The sequence below is a fragment of the Stomoxys calcitrans genome, chromosome 4, assembly GCF_963082655.1.
Source record: "Stomoxys calcitrans chromosome 4, idStoCalc2.1, whole genome shotgun sequence".
Lineage (NCBI taxonomy): Eukaryota > Metazoa > Arthropoda > Insecta > Diptera > Muscidae > Stomoxys > Stomoxys calcitrans.
The window spans coordinates 87,222,377-87,241,855 of record NC_081555.1 but is presented as its reverse complement, the minus strand read 5'-3'; the positions used below and the strand labels follow the sequence as shown (position 1 = coordinate 87,241,855).

General features: G+C 39.1%; 1 protein-coding gene across 13 annotated transcripts in view; it reads left to right on the top strand.

Annotated features, from left to right (window-relative positions):
• LOC106090068 (MAP kinase-activating death domain protein) overlaps positions 1 to 19,479 on the top strand; it is a 211,703-nt gene that overhangs the window by 37,409 nt on the left and 154,815 nt on the right. For all 13 annotated transcript variants that reach the window (XM_059366530.1, XM_013256136.2, XM_059366532.1 and 10 more), the window contains exon 2: positions 8,774 to 8,795. The gene's annotated coding sequence lies outside the window, so the exon portion shown is untranslated. The remainder of the gene's footprint in view (positions 1 to 8,773; positions 8,796 to 19,479) is intronic.

Here is a 19,479-nt window from a genome sequence, read left to right as displayed (position 1 = left end):
TTGTGGCTATTACAGCTTTTAAAGAGCATATCGGATGAAAGATATACATGGGAGCTATATATAAATTTGATCCGATTATGATGAAATTTCGCACACATATTGGGACGTCACAAAAAGCACTTCGTGCCAAATTTTGTAAAGATCGGACCAAAATTGTGCCTTCTACAGCTTTAAAAGGGCATATCGGATGAAAGATATATATGAGAGCTATATCTAAATCTGGACCGATTCAGATGAAATTTTGCACACATATTAGGACGTCACGCAAAACATTTCTTGCCAAATTCGGTAGGGATTGCACCATAATTGCGGCTCCTACAGCTTTAAAAGGGCATATCGGATGAAAGATATATATGAGAGCTATATCTAAATCTGGACCAATTTCAATAAAATTGCAAGCATTTTGGGTCGTTAAAAAAAACACTTCGTACCAAATTTTGTAAGGATCGAACCAAAATTGTGGCTTGTACAGCTTTAAAAGAGCACATCGGATGAAAGATATGTATTCGAATCTGAACCGATTTTTTTCAAAATCAATAGCGTTCGCCCTTGGACCAAAAAAAACACACTCATGCAAAATTTTGTGAAAATTGGACAACAAATGGGACTTGTACCTTGATTACAATAATACATGGACAGACAGACGGACATAGCTAAATCGATTCAGGAAGTGATTCCGATCCCTATACTTATCGATGGGTCTAGCTCTTCTCCTTCTTAACATTGCAAACGAATGCACAAATCTATAATACCCTGTACCACAGTGATGGTGCAGGGTATAAAAATAGAGACATTGAGCTGGAACTTTGCACATATTTTTTTTTTGTCCATAAGCAGGTTAAGTTGGAAGATGGACTATATCGGATTATAGCTTGATATAGCCCCCATATATATCTATCTGCTGATTTCAGGTCTTAGGCCCATTAAAACCACATTGGTTATCCGATTTCGCTGAAATTTGTGACAGTGAGTAGGCTATTCGGAATTCTTGTTCAATACTGTTCAGATCGGCCCAGATTTGGATATAGCTGCCTTATATACCGATCTCCCGATTTAAAGTTTGAAGCCCATAAAAGGAGAATTTATTAACAATTTTTTCTGAAATTAGGCACAATGAGTTGCGTTAGGGCCCACGACATTCGTACCGTGTATGGGTAAAATCGGTTTGTATAAAGATATAACTGCCATAAAGACCAATCTCTCAATTCTCGTTCAATTTAGTCTATATTTACTACATAGCTGTCATATACATATACCGATATCCTGATTTAAGTTCTTAGGACCTTAAAAGCTGCATTTTTAAGCAATGGTACTATGAGTTGCATTAGATCCTTACATAGCCTTCTTAATAATAGTGGAGGTCGGACTATATTTGGGTATAGATAGATATGAACTCGTAGTTCATAAACAGGACAACCCCTGCTTGCGCTAACTTGTTGGTTCGCCCCGCATATTTTATCTCTGTGGTACCCGTCATGTCTGATGAGCTTTCCCCAATCCACCACCTGGGGAGGCGTCCGATGGGAGAAGTAGCGCACAACACGCCTTGCCGAGTTACATTACTAAAATGTAACCTCGAAAAAGAAAATCTATGTTAGCCATTCCGTGCTACTTACAAAATCCTTAATTGTTTTCCATACCACGCCCCTAAGTTGCTCCATATCTGTCCCCACCTAAGTGCACAATGAAATTCTCCAACGTCTCATCATCTTTCCCGCATGCCCTACACACGCTATCACTTATCGCACCGATTTTGCATAAGTTAGCTCGTAATGTGTCCTGTTATGATAACGAAAGCTATACCGATCTCTTTTTAACTTTCTTTCATTTCCCATAGGATTTTCGTCGTCCTACCAACCACAGTTCCACAGTGTTGCATGCGCATTCGTCGCCCACTCCCTTAACGTGGACTGCGTCGACCCGAAAGGCTTCGGGTTAACCAAGTTTATTGACGGCAGTCCTCTGGCCTTCACTGCCAAATCGTCTGCCCTTTCATTTCCCCTTACTCCGTTATGGCCCGGCACCCAAACGATGCGGATTTTGCCATCTTTAAAGAAGGCGTTAATCTCCTTCTTACACTCCAAGCCTCTTCGAGATCTTACCGTTTTGGTTGTTATTGCCATGATGGCCTGTTTACTGTCCGTAAAGATCTTCGTACTCAACATTCTCGCGTTAGTACCACACCACTTCACGCATTCCGTGATCGCCCGGATCTCCTCCTGCAGGACCGTATTATGGTCAGGTAGTTTAGAACAGATCTCAGTCCCTGGGTTCTCAATGTAAGCCCGCAGGCCCACTCTGTCCCCTAGCTTTGATCCATCCGTGTAACATGATCTTCCAGATGGCAATACTAGGGTTCCGTCAATCCAAGACTGTGCCGCTGGCAGCAGTGCCTCGCACCCGACTTCAGGGTTCATATCTGGTGTCCTATCGGAAACCTCTTCCCTTCCTTCCAGGTTTCCTATTGTCGCCTCGATTATACCGCAATGGTATGAGAGGCTCCCATCCTAACTTTGATCCATCCGTGTAACATGATCTTCCAGATGTCAATACTAAGGTTCCGTCAATCTAAGACTGTGCCGATGGCAACAGTGCCTCGCACCCGACTTCAGGGTTCATATCTAGTGTCCTATCGGAAACCTCTTCCCTTCCTCCCAGGTTTCCTATCGACGCCTCGATTACACCGCGATGGTAAGAGCTGCTCCCATCCTCAATCCATTCTACCATCGCGCTTAGTCTCACACTTAATCTGTATATCAATGGGTTGGATATATAGAATAGTCTCCAGTACCCTAGTGGGCGTGGTCCTCATTGCTCCGCCTATACCAAGACAATATGTTCTCTAAACCTATTGTATGGTCCTTATGTTGCACTTTTTCTCCAAAGCAGTCCACCAAATAATTGAGGCGTAAGGCAGTATTGGTCTAAACACGCTACTGTATAGCCAGTGGACTATCTTCGGATGCAGGTTTACTGTCCGTAAAGATTTTTATACTCGACAGTCTCGCGTTAACACCACACCACCTCATGCATTCCGTGGCAGCCCGGATCTCCACCTGTAGGACCGTATTGTGGTCAGGTAGTTGAAAATCTCATTCCCTGGGTTTTCAATATAGGATCACTCTGTTCTCTAGTTTAATCCATCTGTGTAGCATGATCTCTCAGATGGCAATACCATAGTTCCGTCAATCCAAGACGTTGCCTCTGGCAGCAGCGTCTCGCACGCGACCTCAAGTGTCATCTCAGGTCTTTTATCGGAAACCACATCTATTTCATCCAGGTTCCCTTTCGCCGCCTCGATTATACCGCGATGGATGAGGAAATATATGTATTCTTACTACTCCTTCAACATGCAACATTAAAGAATTTCCTATAAAGTTCCTCTCCAATATTTATTTACCTTAATTTTTCGTCAACGCATACAGAATTGCCCTCAGCTTTAAATTGTAGCTTTGTAAAAATATTTTTCTTTGAAACATTTTATTTTATATGCTACAAACAACAAAGTTGCACTTATTGCCTCAATGTAATATGGTCGCTTGGGTTTGGTTTGAAACTTTTAGCATCCTTTTTTCCACAGACAACATCCTATAGCAAACTTAAACAAGAATACTTTTAGGTTTTGAAAAAAAAGCTGGTATAACTAAGTGCTACAAGGTAAAGAGAAGGGAGTTTGAGGCAAATCTTCTCATACACACTGAGGTCTTTAATGTGCCGAAGAATATCATAAAACATAATGGAATTTTAATGAAACCTCCATTACGTCGTATTTCCTGTTCAACTAATCTTACATTTCAACTTCCGGCCAATGGATACCTCAATTCATCAACAAGGGGATATTTTATTCATTTTTTTATGTTTATGATTCTCATTATTGTAATGGATGTATTATTAATGTTTATTTTGATTTGTTAGATGCTAAATAAAAAAATGTATAAAAAGGGGTGGGGGAATAAATTAGGTTTATCATTTATTTAAATTTTATATTAAAAGCAATTTAAAATATATGTACTAGAATTTTTCAAAAGAACATCGAAAGGTGGCGTTAAACAAAACACTGGAGTGCTAATAATACTTTGAAGAGGGTCTAGGGAGGACACTGAGAAATTGAGGCTAATAAATTTTGTGTCATAAACATCGTAGCTAACAACACCACATTCTTACTTTGTTGCTGTAGAAGTTCCCACCCGTCTACACACATTAAGAAAAATTCGATCTGATGCACAGAAGCATGACATCGAAAAGCTCCAAATAGATGGCAACGGTATACTCCTCTCGATCGATTTGATAAAGATAACACTCTTTGACCAGATGATAAAGCAGTGTAATGGCTAATCATTGCCTTAGAAAACGAAGCAAAATTCGTACTCCTACTCCAAGGGGCCCATGGTACGACCAGGAGCGCCGAAAAACCACTGAACCGAAGAAAGCGCCAGGTGAAGGAGAATGCAGAGAAACATCTATTCCGCTGGCAGAAAAACAAAAATGAAAAAACGTCAGTGTAAGGGAATTGAGATGTTCAGAAGGCAGAATAGAGTTCGGAAATTCCAACAAGTACAAAACATCGAACAGTTAGCTTTGGTACAGGCACACCCTTCTGAACATAAATACTGCGCTTAGGATATGTAAAGAACATTTTACAACCTGTTGGTATCTGGTCGTTGTGACTAGTTTGTCAATCCCTAATGGCGGTATAGAATGTTTGCGGCCTAGGCAGAATGAAGTAAGCGTTGCAGTATCCTGGCTGAAGAACAAATAATATGAAGTAAGAACTGAAGCGACATGCTTATGTGGCCTAAAAATCAGCTCAACTGCGCAAACTGGATTTTGTTGAAATCTAGCAAAAACTTTCAGATGGCTCGAAAAACATTCTATGCAAAATTGCGATTGAAAGGTTTCTGATAGTCACTTACGTCAGTGTAAGTGTAAATTAGGCTATATATACGGGAGATATATCTTAATCTGAACCATCTTCACCAATGTGAAATGGGAACTGCACCTTGAATCCAAACAAGTAACTAATAAAAATAAAAGTTCGGCCTGGTCGAATCTTCAGAACTCATCACCATGGATTATACTAAAAATGTATAAAAATGAACTTTGTTAAAGGCAATTTGTTGAACTTTGTTGCTTACCAAGTTTCTGCCAATCAGCCAAAAAATTTAAATTGTTTAGGCCGTAGAAGAATAATCAGAAGCTATATCACGTTATACACCGATTGAACCATATATACCACCGAACTTAGAATAGCTTTCCAAATATCTCGATCTTTAGAGCTCCTTCTCCAATCTGTGACACCAAGTTTCTGGATGTATTCATCACTTGATATTCAACCGGAGTTTTGGTCGTCCCGGTTTGCGTGTTCCACAGTGCTCGCCTTCAACAGACCTCTTCGCTGAAGCGTCTTCACTCATTCTGACAACATGAGATCAATCATGGCCCACGCAACTGTTGTATTTTGATATGTTAACCATGCTAACGTCGTCATACAGCACATAGACTTCGTGGTTCATACGACATCAGTATTCACCACCAATGTAAACTGTTCCATAAATGATACGAAGAATCTTTTCCTCAAACACTCCAAGTAGTGCCTCGTCTGCTTTTACAAGTACCCATACCTCGGAACCATATAACAACACGGGTAGTATCAGTGTCTTATATAGTTTAATTTTCGTCTGTCGAGAGGTATCCTAGTTTCTAATACTATTCTTTGCTTTATTATACCATACACCATAGCCGAAAGCGGCTTTGTAGTCAACAAAGAGATGGTCGGTGTTGTTTTATCCTTCTCGGGTCTTCTCCAGGATTTGACGCAGTGTGAATATTTGGTCTATGATGGATTTAGTAGCCCAAATGATAGAGACCAATTATTTCATTGATTTTAGGTTTTAATCTTTCACACAGTACGCTATCATCAGGTATTGATTCTGCGATACCTTCTTAGCTGCCATCGTTGGACACTAGCAGCAGGGAAAAATGTTCTTTCCATATCCCAAGCACAATACCTGTGTCAATTACCAGACGTCCTTCTTTGTCTCTGCAGTAGAATGAGCCTACATCAAAGTCATTGGTTTAATGTTTGATTCTTTGGTAGAATTTCCGGACTTTATTCTGACTTCTGTGCATTTTAATTCGCTCACATCCACGTCTTCCTGTTTCCTTTATTTAATTGCGAAATAGGCTCTTCTCCTTACCTTTTCTCCCGATACCTCTTCTTTGTCAGGTGCGTTGCTCATTCTGTAACGGCATCTTTACACGTAGCATTCTAAAATTCAGTAGCATTTCGATGCTCTTGGACTTACCAAGGGTTTCTTGGGGGAGGCTTCTGTTACCCTTCACGGCATTTTCGATGGAGTGAGAAATGGTTTCGACCGCGCCGTTATATCATCGCGAGAAGGAGAGCTTTCATCAAGCACTCGACTAGTGGAGTTGTTTTTGCAGCTTTTCAATGTCCAGCTTCCGTGTAGTGTCAGTATTTCCTCTCTAGTCGCTTGTAGAAAATATCTTTGGTCTGCTTGTCCTTGTCTTCCGTCAGAGCATGAGCACAAATAAGGCTGATGTTGAAGGATTTGGCCTTCATTCGGACTGTGGGTAGCCTCTCATCCGCCGGAATAAACATGGAAACAAGGGGTTTCCGTCTCCGACCGCAGTAAAGTGCATTCCTATAGTAAAGTTTCGTTTGGTGTTGTTTTGCTGCTATTCCCGATCCATCGCACTTCCTGTTAGGCGGTTATAACTGCCTTCTACTTTTCCGCCAGTGCGTATTCTACACATTCTCTATAAGGATTCCGCACATTTCAGTTGCAGATTCGTAGATCATGGTCATTTTTTCCTTTGACCCGTACACGTTGGAAGAGTCCGTTTTTACTATTCTTTTGTTCATTAGAATACTCCTTATAGTTCTCTGGTTACGGGTTACAGGCCCAGCACCCCAACTGCATGGGATATGTGAAATCGTACATGTATCCCTCGATGACGCGAGCCGCTTTCTTCAAGATCCAACGCCTGCCTCCAGCCGCCCTAAACCTGGGAACGGACGCTGATGTTGGCCATCGATTATTTGAAGCTGCCTATAACTGGACAAGTCATTTCGAGTATCATTGGCACTCATTATATAAGTAAGAGCCATTGCCACCTTACCCCTCACTGAGACTATCCTCTAAATATCGCTGACTGCCATGGCTGTATTTGCAGCTACTCCGCTTAAATATGATGCTTTCCACTACCCGTAACTTGTGGACGCTTCCCGTGATTGCGATGAACACCACTGTGAAAAAAATTTGGTCCTTATTTTAAAGATTCGAGCTAAAGATTAGCTTAAAGTAAAGATGATAAATTTTTCATCTTTTTAAGGAAGCATTTCCTTGGGTGAAAGATATTTGCCTTGATATTAAAGATTTTTTATTTTTAATGGTAGTTTAATAAAACTCTAACTTTGCGTCTTGTTATTAAAGACAAAAATGAAGGTAAATATATAGTTGAATGTTAGGGACTTTGGCACAAGATAACAGTGAACCTTAGTTAATGACACAAAATAATAAGAGCTAAGTTAAAAAACTAATTTTTTAAAAAATAATAATTGGATATTCATCTATGAAGTAAAATAAGAATCAATCAACAATGAAAATGTGAAACGGATGGTAATTTCCGTAAGTAAATCGAAAATTGTATTTAAAGGTAGGATTTGTATTTTAAAGTTTTTTGTTCTTTGGCTCATTTTCATTACTAAAATCCTATGCATAAGGAAACATTTTCTCAGTGCACACAAGTCGGAGCTCAAAGTTCCAGCCTGTGTGGTGGTCACAGTTATTCCGTGTAGGCCGGGTTTTATGGCAAGCTCTCCGAAGAAAATCTTGCGATGTGTTAGCGAAAATTTTCCTTACCAAGCATGCCATATATTAAAAAAAGGACCTTTTTATATGCTTTTGGTATTATTTTGACCTAAATTGTTTGGCTGCAAATGGTAGGAATCCATATTAACTAAGTTGTTACAGAATAAAACTCCTCTGTCTTGGTTTACTGTGGAATACGATTACGTGGCTTTCTATTTTTCCACATTATTGAAGAATTTTTTTTTTAATTTTCTCCTTAACATTAGTTGCCTATGGTTATTATTTTGTATAATGACAACACGTAGTTTCATTTCTGATTGTTGAGGAAAAGATAATTGAAACTTGGGACATGTAAACGAAATAATGTTGTGCATTGTTTGTCATTACCTCACTAATCCATGTATGATTACAATGTTTGCATGACAGTTTGTATGTGTCCTTTGGGGTGGGATTTTTCATTAAACATTGAATATTGCATCATGAATATTGAATTTTGATAAATAGGAAAAAAGAAAATCATATCCAATACAATGGACACAAGGAAAGTACATTAACATTGAATAAGAAGCAACAACAACAACAGAGAAAAAATACAAAAGAAAAACAACATATACAGACACATAATTTCAAAGTGGAAAATTTCCTTGAACTCATTTTCAGCAATGAACTCACAGTAAGGATAAAACTGAATGTGGAAGTTATAGAATGAACTAATGGGTTCGGTTTTGGGGAGGTTTTCAAAGCCACCCAAGTATATTCAAATCAAAAGAACAATAGCTTAAGAAAAGATTTGTATATGACAAGCAAAAATTGCATCATGTTTACAAGCATTATAAATTTAAGAGGGATCTTATCAATGAGGTTTTTATATGTATAAATTATATTTATTATCAAAAGTGTTTGATTTAATAATGATTTTCCATTTTTTTTATTTTCAGTCGCTTAAAACACATGAATAAGGTAAGTGAAGTTTAAATATTAAAACTGCATATTTTTCAGAAAACGAAAATTCATATTGAAAACATTGTAAGAACGAAACGATTAAAGATATCTTAATAATGCCGACCGCCATGGTGGGACATCCCGGGTGGAATTCTGTAGCTCGGTGGAGGATACATCGGAGGCCTCTGGGCTAAGGAATCTGAGGCTTCTAGGCTAAGGAATCTGAGGCTTCTAGGCTAAGGAAGATTCTGTCCTCGAGAACTATTAACATGGGATATATTCAGAAGTCGGAGAATGTATGGACAATGTCTAGTGAGGAAATACTAGAGCTACTCGTTGATACACATTTCCTGGAGATTCTCCAACGTACAACGTTGCGCCAGAAGAGGTCGTCACTGGTATGCATTCGTAGGAGATTATTAGGGAAATTGTGTCTAAGCCAAAAATCCTGTGGGCGATAAGAAGTTTCGATTCCTTTCAGTCGCCTGGCCCTGATGATATATCACCGGTTGAATCACAAACTGTGTCTGATAGACTGGTTCCTTGGCTCAGGGAGATGTACCCTGCTTGTATCATCATATCTTATATGGCTGTGGAATGGAGGGACACAAAGTCATTTTCATTTCGAAAGCAGGAAAACTTTACCACACTAAGGCGAAAGATTTTCGTCCTATTAGTCTGTCATCCTTTATGCTGAGGACTCTTGAGATGTTGATAGAAACATATCTTAGGGCAAGATCCCTGTAGATCGCCTGCCTCGGCAGCAGCATGTATATAGTAAAGGCAAATAGCCTTTCACGACCTAGTCGGCTACATAGAGTGTGCTCTCGCTGTCAGGGCATATACAATGCTTGCATTTCTTGACATTGAAGGTGCTTTCAATAATGTGAAACTGACGTCAATCATGAAGGAGTTTCTAGGCATCAACTCTACAGTTAGAAAGTTTATTAATAACATACATACTAAAAGATGCATTACGGCAGGCTTGGGATCTATGGATCTAAAAAGATGGGTCAGCAGAGGAACACCACAAAAAGGTGTACTGTCTCCTCTACTTTGGAATATAGTCATTAACAATATATTTTTGTCTCTGGAAGAAAAATGAGTAAAAGGGGTCGCATATGCTGATGACGTGGCACTCTAAGAGATATACATAAGGAAGATCTATGTGCAACAGAGAAGTGGGCTACCGCAAGTGGTCTAGGTGTAAATCCGTGAAAAACAGAAGTAGTTCTTTTCCACAGGAGATACAAGTTGCCTGCAGTGGGATCTGCCTCCTTGGGAGGAGAGAATGTTCTAATTACAGAAAGTGAAAAGTACCAGAGTATTTTGCTGGATAGAAAATTGAACTTTAAATCCAACATTTTAAAAAGGACAAGAAAGGCAACTCTTGCCTTATACACCTGCAAGAGAACCATTGGCAAAAGTTGGGGGTTTAGACTATGCGTCATGCATTAGGTAAATTCTGCAGTTGTCAGACCTATAATGCTATATTGTGTTGTGGTCTGGTGGACGCCGCTTCAAAAGACCACCTGCTTGTCAATAGTCAACCGGATACAAAGGATGGCTTGTTTGTACATCACAGCCGCACTGAGGACGACACCATCTGATGCCATGACCTTGTGGCTAGACAAATTGCTGCGACCACTACCGTCAGGCTAAGGGAGCTTTCTCCTTGGTCATGTGACGGCTACAGACACTGTGTTATCCTTGATACAATGTACGATGTTCCAGGCAGTGTAGATTACACCCTACCTGAGCCGCTTTCTGATAAATATTACTGTACCACTATTCCAGATAGAACCGATTGGAACTACGATATCTCTGGTAATAGAAGTTACACAGACTTCTTTACGAATGGTTCCAAACTAAACGACCAGGGGGGCTTTGGGGTGTACTCTAAAGATCTAGAACTGTTCCAATCGAAAAGATTACCCAACCACTGCAGTGTGTACCAAATGGAGATCCTTGCAATTATGGAAGTGGTGGAATGGCTAAGATATAATGTCATAACGACGATTGGCATAAATATCTTCTCAGATAACCAGGCAGCCATTAAATCACTGGAGAATTTATTTCTGAACATAAAAACCGCCCTCGACTCTCGCAGATCTCTCAACGAGATGGCAGTTCAAAATGCACCTGTTCTGAGTGCCAGGTCACAATGATATCCCAGGGAATTGTAAAGCGGACGAGCCTGCGAGACTAGGAACTACCTTACACATTCCAGGGAAACTGGAATCTGTGGGTATGCCTCTAGCGACATGTAAGCTGAGTTTTTTGGACCTGGCCCGAAGGACAACGAACGGTAGATGGTCACAAAGAGTGGACGGTGAGCATTCCAAAACTATGTGGCCTAATTTAGAAGAGAAGAGGCTTACCGCTCCGCTGTCATTGGCTAAAACAGACGTCTCAGTCATTGTGTCCGTCATGACAGTTCACTGTCTAATCGGAAAACATGCTAAAAAACTGAAGCCATGACTTTTGCATAAGCTGTGAGGACATCGAAGAAGAAGAGACTATATATAACCTTCTGTGTGTGTGTCCCACACTAGCAGTCAGAAGGAATTCCACTTTAGGTTCTCATTTCTTTGAGAACCAGTCTGATTTAGCTTTTTAAAGCGATCTTGATGGTTCAACGGTAGGAACTAGAAGGCATCTTCCTTCTTCTGTTCCTGTGGTATCACAATGGACGACAGAGTCTAGATGAGTCTGATGGCAGACTGCTACAACCTAACCTAGCCTTTCTTAATGATTCTGTTTGAATTTTGCCGATAAAGAAGGAGTCTGGATGGGCGAAATCCAATGAGCCTGGTATTTCCCATAAATACTGAGCGAAAAATGGTCGTTTTTGGTGCATCCGTCCTGGATAGGTTGGAATTGAAGCTTACTTCGGAGACAAAGTTCTTTTGCGTGATTCTTGATCCGAATATGGAATTTGATAGAACGTCGAGGAAAGGGTAAGGAAGAGCTTAATTCGATTTACTTCTATCGCAACGCCTTTACGACTTTGGATTCGACCGATTTAGGTCTGGTATGGCATCAGGCTCTGGGCATATGTGGAGCAAAAAAGTGTACGCAATAAAAGACGCTGAGCGCCATGCTCCATCTTATGCCCGCAGGCAAAAAAAAAATTAAGAAAAAGATAAAACGATTTATGTATCTTTAGGACAAACAAAACTGTTTTATTAGGGAATTGCTGAAACTGTGCAACATTTCCCACCATGGTTGAACGTTAGTCGTGAATTTATCACTTTTTGGTGGTAAACCCTTTAGGGACTTTGTGACTCCTTCTGTGATAAAGGATGGCTTTTTTATGCGCAAACTCAAAAATGTTAAGCCAAAAATGTTTTGTGTAAAGCAAAAGATCCGTGGTTATAGGAAAAATTGATTCATTATTTTATTTCTCTCTTGCATCTTTTCCATTTGCCGCAGAGTGTGAGCGCATGAACGGAGGAAGGCAAACATATACAAGACAAGTTTCTGGTTTTTCAGTGAGTATTGGTAGGAAATCAGTAGCGTCCATTGTTTGAAAACATTTTGAGTTTTGAGTGGGGACCTTGCATTTCTCAAACTATAGGCATTTTTCTGTTATGATGGGAACTGGCGGCGCGTAATGAGGTTAGGTTATGTGCGGTGCTACGAAGAGGGGTCGTTCCTTGGAAGTCATTTTCGTGGGGATACCCCACTTTTGTCAGAACTTTCTGTTTGCATGAATGGGTCTAAATTGGCTCTAAATTGGATGAAGGCACCGGGAAAACAGTCTGCATTGATTTGCTTGGAGAAAGGGAGTTATATAAGCTTGTAAACGGGTGTAGTGTTTTTAAGGTCTTCTCGATCTGGAAGGCGCTGAAATGATATCGCTGGCACTGAAGGCTCTGGTGAAGTGCATCTGGGTATCTGGGTTCGAGACTAGCAAAGAGTTGTTTCGAACCATCTTGGGGATGTCTGTCATGGTCTGCTAAGTCCCGGCCATTAGGGACTGATTAGGAACATGGCGTCCTAATAGCGTGTCAGGAAAGAAAAGCTGAAGAACGCCCATCGTGCTACTGATCCAGTGAACCCTCTCCTGTGCAAGTTTTTTGGCAGGGTGGGCGCTGTTTGCTGACTCGGTTTATTGCTTGGTGGTCAAGGCACTATGACCGAGTATAACATGGAACAGGGTGGCACATACCCTGGTGCTGAGGATGCACTGCTTACAGGAGCCCTGACTGGTCATTGCATTTTTTATTTCGCGACGTAGACAGATCGAGGCGGACTTCTGCAGATTTGCGACAAGAAGCAGTTGAAAACGATCGAGCACCTTTTGTACCATTGTCCGCAATTGCGGAAAGAAAATACAGGATTACGGGTGAACACCTCTTTCTATGCCTGGATTTTCTCCAGGCGCTTAATACTGTCATCGTTCTGGATTTTTGCAGAAGTCTGAATTGCCTAACTCTCTCCTATGAGAGCTGATTTGGACCCCAGGTTCCATTCTTTTTAGTATTCTGCGTTGATTTCCCCTTTACAGCTTTTCTTTCGTTCTACTGATGTAAACTGCACTATGATGGATCTCTATATTTATTCCTCGTCTTCTTTTTTCTCGTTTTATTTCCTCCAGAACGAACAAAAAAGGCCTCACATCTCCGAATGAACGGCTAGCAAACGTGGTTGCTAGTCGCGTGCCCTTCAACTTAACTTAACCTTATATGTCCTGCCTACATATCTCATAAAAAATAACATATATATGAAAGACTAATATACTTTTCTATGCAATTTGCTGTATTCCACTTACTTATTCTATATAACAATTAAATGTGTTCAATACGAAAGAATAATAAGGCCATGTATTCCATGAATTTCCAAGTAAGTGTATTTATCCACACATTCACGTATTTATGTAAGCCTTTAAACAGAGCACGAATGCCAATGCCATTCACATATACATGCAAGTGTGTGTATGTGTGAGAGCATTACAAATCAATAAATGTAATTATACTCATTACAGTTTCTCATAAAAGCCAATCCCCCCCAATAAAGATAGGCACACAATCAAAATGGAAAAAAAAATCTCAAACACATACTCACATATTTGCCTACAGACGGACACTTCTGTTTACTTGTGCTGTTTGCGGGAGCACGTATCGTATGAGTAATGGTTAACCAAACATTAATCATACGTCATAATGCGTTATCTAATGATGTTTGATATTGGTGCTCGGCAATCGCATTTGTATGGCTTACGTTTGTATTACCCAGACCACAGCAGAGAAGTGTGGCAAAATATGAGAATGACAGTGAATAGAATGAAGGTGTGTACATGTATAGGTGTGTGTGTTTTGGAGTAAATTCAACAAATTTCTATTGAATTATAAAAGATTGAATTTTCTTGCTTGTCCTTGGCGCATGTTTTTCATAGGACTGACAGTGATTTACTGACACATGATAAAATTCTTAGAATTTATATTCCAGAGCTATGGAACTGACGATTCGTGGTTACCGTAATTGAATCTGTAGAAGGAATTTCCTTTGGTAAAAATTCAGAGAACTTCAAAAATGTTCTGAGAACTTAAAATAAAAGCGCTTACTAGGTGCTCTCAACCTTATCGCCTTATCGATTTCATGTTTCGTAAGAAACATTTTATAACAAATGGTCTCACGTTTTAATGAGGTAGCATTTAAGGTTTCCAGCGGGTTTAGATTATGGTTAAAAAGAAAATTTCAATAATAGCATCAGGTAACAAAAACAAGTTGCGTTTGACAAAAAAAAAACTTTGTTGTGTAGGTGATTGTTGTTACGTAGAGGTTGTTGGAAATTTATGATGAAGACAAAGGACTAATTGTCAAATTGTGTTAAAAGAAAGTTCCCTTGAAATGACACTTTCTGACAGAGTTAAATAAAAGTATTTCCTTCTTGAACTTTAAGTGTCCTACGGAGAAAAAAATCAGGGGTTTCATTAAAAAATAAGAATTGCCTGCTTATAAAAAATAAATAAAATTAATTAGATTTTGAATAAAAACAACTTTGAGGCGATATTAAACACAACGTGAGTATATCAGATCAACCATACGTGATTTGGAGGGCTTCAGACTAGGTTACAAGGTGCTTCATTCGGAGACCTTAAGTACATGGCTTTCGTCGTAGAAGAAGATAGAAGAGAAAAAGAAGACGAGATGAGAGAAAAACAAATAGAAGTACGCCATAACACGAAACCAATGCACAAGAAAAACAAGTAGGGAACTAGGCGGATCGAAACTCTCAGGAAACTCTCAGCCACTCAGCCAATTTATGCCTCAACAGAACTCCAAAATGACAAGAGGACAAGGAAAGAGACATTCAACATAACCTTGTGTCGTCTTTTTGAAATTTCGGGACAGTGAAACAAAAGGTGCTCGACCGTCTCCAACTCTTTTTCGTCTTTGCATATGATGCAGAAGTCTAATTTTCACTTCGTCTAGCGCGACTTCAAGTACTTGATATTGCTATGATCAGTCAGCACTCTTATCAGCAGTCCTACTCATGCTTCATGATGAGTGAATCTAAAAAAAGAAAAAATCTGCCCTTTGAGAATGGGTAGAAAACATTTGAATAGTTAGAGCTGAAATGTTAACGGTTATGTGCAAAAGTTCTAGGCCCTACGTGGCCCAAGCATTTCTTAGCAGGGTCCTAAATTTGGTCACCTCAGCATTTCAAAAATTAGTTTGGGCTATCAAATCTACATTCGTGTCCCGATTTTCAATTTTTTGATGGATAGTGCTAAAAAATCCCAACAAAATGGTCGGCTCAAGGTTTACGAAAATATTTGTGGTTCGATTTTAGTTTTGACACATGATTTGTCTTGGTAACAAAAATTTTACAACGATTTGGCTGCTAAAAAAACTGTATATATCCGATTCCACTGTTAAAAGTTACACAGATTGGAAGTCAAAAGTATTTTAATTGCAATTTTTGGTTAAAAGACTATTAGTGTACCTACAACCAAAGGATGGGGCTTACAAATCTAGTCATTCCGTTTGTAATACCTTGAAATATTGATCTGCAACACCATAAAGTATATATATTCATGATTGTCTCGAACTTCTGGGTCGATCTAGATGGCTAGTTAGTCTGTCGAATACTTTTTATTGATGTAGGTCGTTGGGTATTGCAAGTGGGCCATATCGGTTCCGATTTAGAAATAAGCATCAATTTCATCCAATTGCATTAGTTTTCATTACATTTGGCACAGCGTCTTCTGTTGCGACTTCCAACATCTGTGACAAGAAGGCTCAAGAAATTTTCATCCAACTTGGCTAAATCTTTCCTCAAAGCCACAATATTCTTATATATATTCTTGATAGCCTTGACATTTTGAGTTGATTTAGCCAAGTCCTTCTGTCGAAAGAACTCTAATTTCCGAAGTAGTAAAGCTAGGCGCTTTAAATTGTGCACAAATTCTGGCCAATAGTGTATTGGAATTGTAAATGCGACATATCGATAAATTTTTTGATATAGCTATCATATAAATCGATCTCGGATCTTACTTTTTGATTTCTGATTTGGCTAAAACTTCGCATGAGGTGTTCTGTTCTGACTTCCAATAAGAGTTCTAAGACTGATTCAAATCGTTGTATAGCCTCGTAGAGCTGTCATTTAAACTGATCTCCTGAGTTGACTTCTTGAGCCTCAAGAGGGCACAATTCTCATATGATTTGGGTGAAATTTCGCATGAGGTATTTTGTTCTGACTTCCAATACCTGTGCCAAGAATAGTCTAAATCGATTTATAACTCGATATAGCTACTATATATACCAATACCGGAACTTGACTTTTAAGTCTCTAGAGGGCGCACTTCTTTTCTGACTTAGCTGAAATTTTTCTCAAAGTATTTTGTTACATCCAACAACTGTACAAAGTATGCTCTAAATCGGTTTATATTTTTATATAGCTGCCATATAAACCGATCTTCAGATTTGACTTCTTGAGCCTCTAGAAGGTGCAATCATTTTGCGACACTATATTTTGCTTAATATAGTTTAAGTTTTTTTATAAGGCAAAGTTTCAATGAAGTATTGTTCAGTTCTGGGCCTCCTCGAAATTATTTTTCCAAGAAACAGATTTCAAAAAATTTAAATAACGTCTTTTCAAAGGACAACATATTCCTAAAATATATTCTAAAGACAAATTTCAATAAATATTTTATTGAAATATTCAATAGTCATTGTCATTGATATGATTTTATACCCACCACCATAGGATGGGGGCATACTAATCTAGTCATTCCGTTCGTAACACCTCGAAATATTGACCTCCGACCTCATAAAGTATATATATTCTGGATCGTCTCGCCATTCTGATTCGATCTAGCCATGTCTTTCCGTTCGTCCGTCTGTCGAAATCATCATAGCGATCGAACGCGTAGGTCGTTGGGGATTGCAAATGGGCCATATCGGTTTAGATTAAGATATAGCTCCCATGTGAACCGGTGTCTCGATCATCGTTTTTCGGTTCCTAGAAGCTTTAATTTTTGCTAGCCTGACAGAAGTTTCGTATATAGAATATAATTGTGCCCCTCAACTAAATTTATTTTGTATAAATTTTTAGCAGAACCCATGGTGATGGGTTCCCAAGATTCGGACAGGCCGAAAATGAAACGCTTTACTTGTTTTCTCTTGGTTGGGAGACTGAACTCAATTTTGGTAGGTTGCGTCTTCTTCAGAAGGCTACCTTGGCGCAGAGATTAACATAAGAAAAAAAAAAAAACACCGGTGGTTATCCCTTCCTCAAGTTTGCGACATTTGTGAGGTACTATGGCATGCATAGAAGCCATATAAAAACTTCTCCAAAAGAGATGTCGTACTGTTGCTCGCCGATCGGACTCGGCTATAAATAGGAGGCACCTTATCATTGAGCTTAAACTTGAATCGGACAGCAATTATTGATATGTGAGAAGTTTACCCCTGTTCCTTAGTGGAATGTTCATGGGAAAAATTTGCATTTGCATTGGAGATTGAAAATGGACCACATCGGCACGGATTTGGATATAGCCTCTATATAATCCGTAGGCTAGCTTTATTCGCTGGAAATCCATCCTGATATTGTCTGACAGAGAGAATACTAACGATCAGGAATATATCCATTTTATAGAGTCGCAGATCAATATTTCGAGGTGTTGCAAATGGAATGATTAGATTATCGTACCCCCATCCTATGGTGGTGTAAAACAACTTTTAAAATATGACAAATTTTGCAATTTTCACTAAAAAACAAAAATGAAAAAATAAATATTTTTTTTTTTTGGGTTTTTATTGTACCATAACCCACCACCTCTGATATACAGGGTGGCTGATGAATATTGCTACAATGATGAATATTGCTACATTTTTTTTTCGGTGTATGGAATACATTTTTCTTTTATTCATGTTAAATTAAATTATTAAATTAATTATTAAATTATTATTAATTAAATTAATTAATTAATTAATTAAATTAATTATTAAATTATTATTATTAAATAGAAAAAAAGTTATTACATTTTTTTTTGGTAGCGGCTTTCATCAGCCACCCTGTATGTTAAGTCCGATTCGGACCAAATGCGGCACAGACATTGAGTGGTCTAAAAAATACAAGTCGATGTACAATTTTGGTTCAATAATGGTCTTTTTGGCAGCTTTATCCAAATTTAGACCGATATGTACCATATATGACACGGATGTCGAAAAGCTTTACATAACTCATTGCGTCAAATTTCTACGAAAACATATGATAAATGCCCTTTTATGGTGCCAAGACCATAAATCGAGAGATCGGTCTATATGGCATCTATATCCAAATCTGGACTGATCAGGGCCAAATTGGAGAAGGATGCCGAAAGGCCTAATACAACTCACTGTCCCAAATTTTGGCAAAATCGGACAATAAATGCGCTTTTCATGGGCCAAGACTTTAAATCGAGAGATAGGTTTATATTGCAGCTATATCCAAATATGGACCGTTCTGGGTCAAATTGAAGAAGGATATCGAATGGCCTAACACAACTCACTGTCAAAATCTGTCAAATTTTGGATAAAATTGGATAATAAATGTGGCTTTTATGGGCCTAAGGACTTAAATTGGTAGATCGGTTTATATGGGTGCTATTTATATCAAGATATAGTCCGATATAGCCCATCTTCGAACTTAACCTGCTTATGGCCAAATAAGAATCTGTGGAAAATTTGAGCTTCATATCTCCATTTTTAGAGACTGTAGCGTGATTTTAACAGAGAGACGTACGGACGGACAGACGGACGGACATGACCAGAGCGTCTTAGATTTTTACGACGATCAAGTATATATACTTTATAGGGTCGGAAATGGATATTTCGATGTGTTGCAAACGGAATGACAAAACGAATATACCCTTATCCTTCTGTGGTGGGTATAAAAATTACCCTTAGGGCCACAAGTTTGGTGCCGCTATATAAACCATTTCGTCCACAGTGCATCGGGATGAAAATCACCCTGACCTTCCGCCACTCACTCAGTATGTACTCCATAAGCTCCCAACTTTTGAAAATAGCAGACAGCACGTCATTACTTGTAGTGTTAAAACGAATTCACCGCCAATCTATCTTTTCCTTGATTATTATGTCGTCAGCCACGGACAGTGATTGGGGGGTACTATGTTGTATCGGTGGTAACATCAATGTCATCCGGGTATATGGACCCGCCTGCACCAAGGCAAGTAGCAGCTAGTAG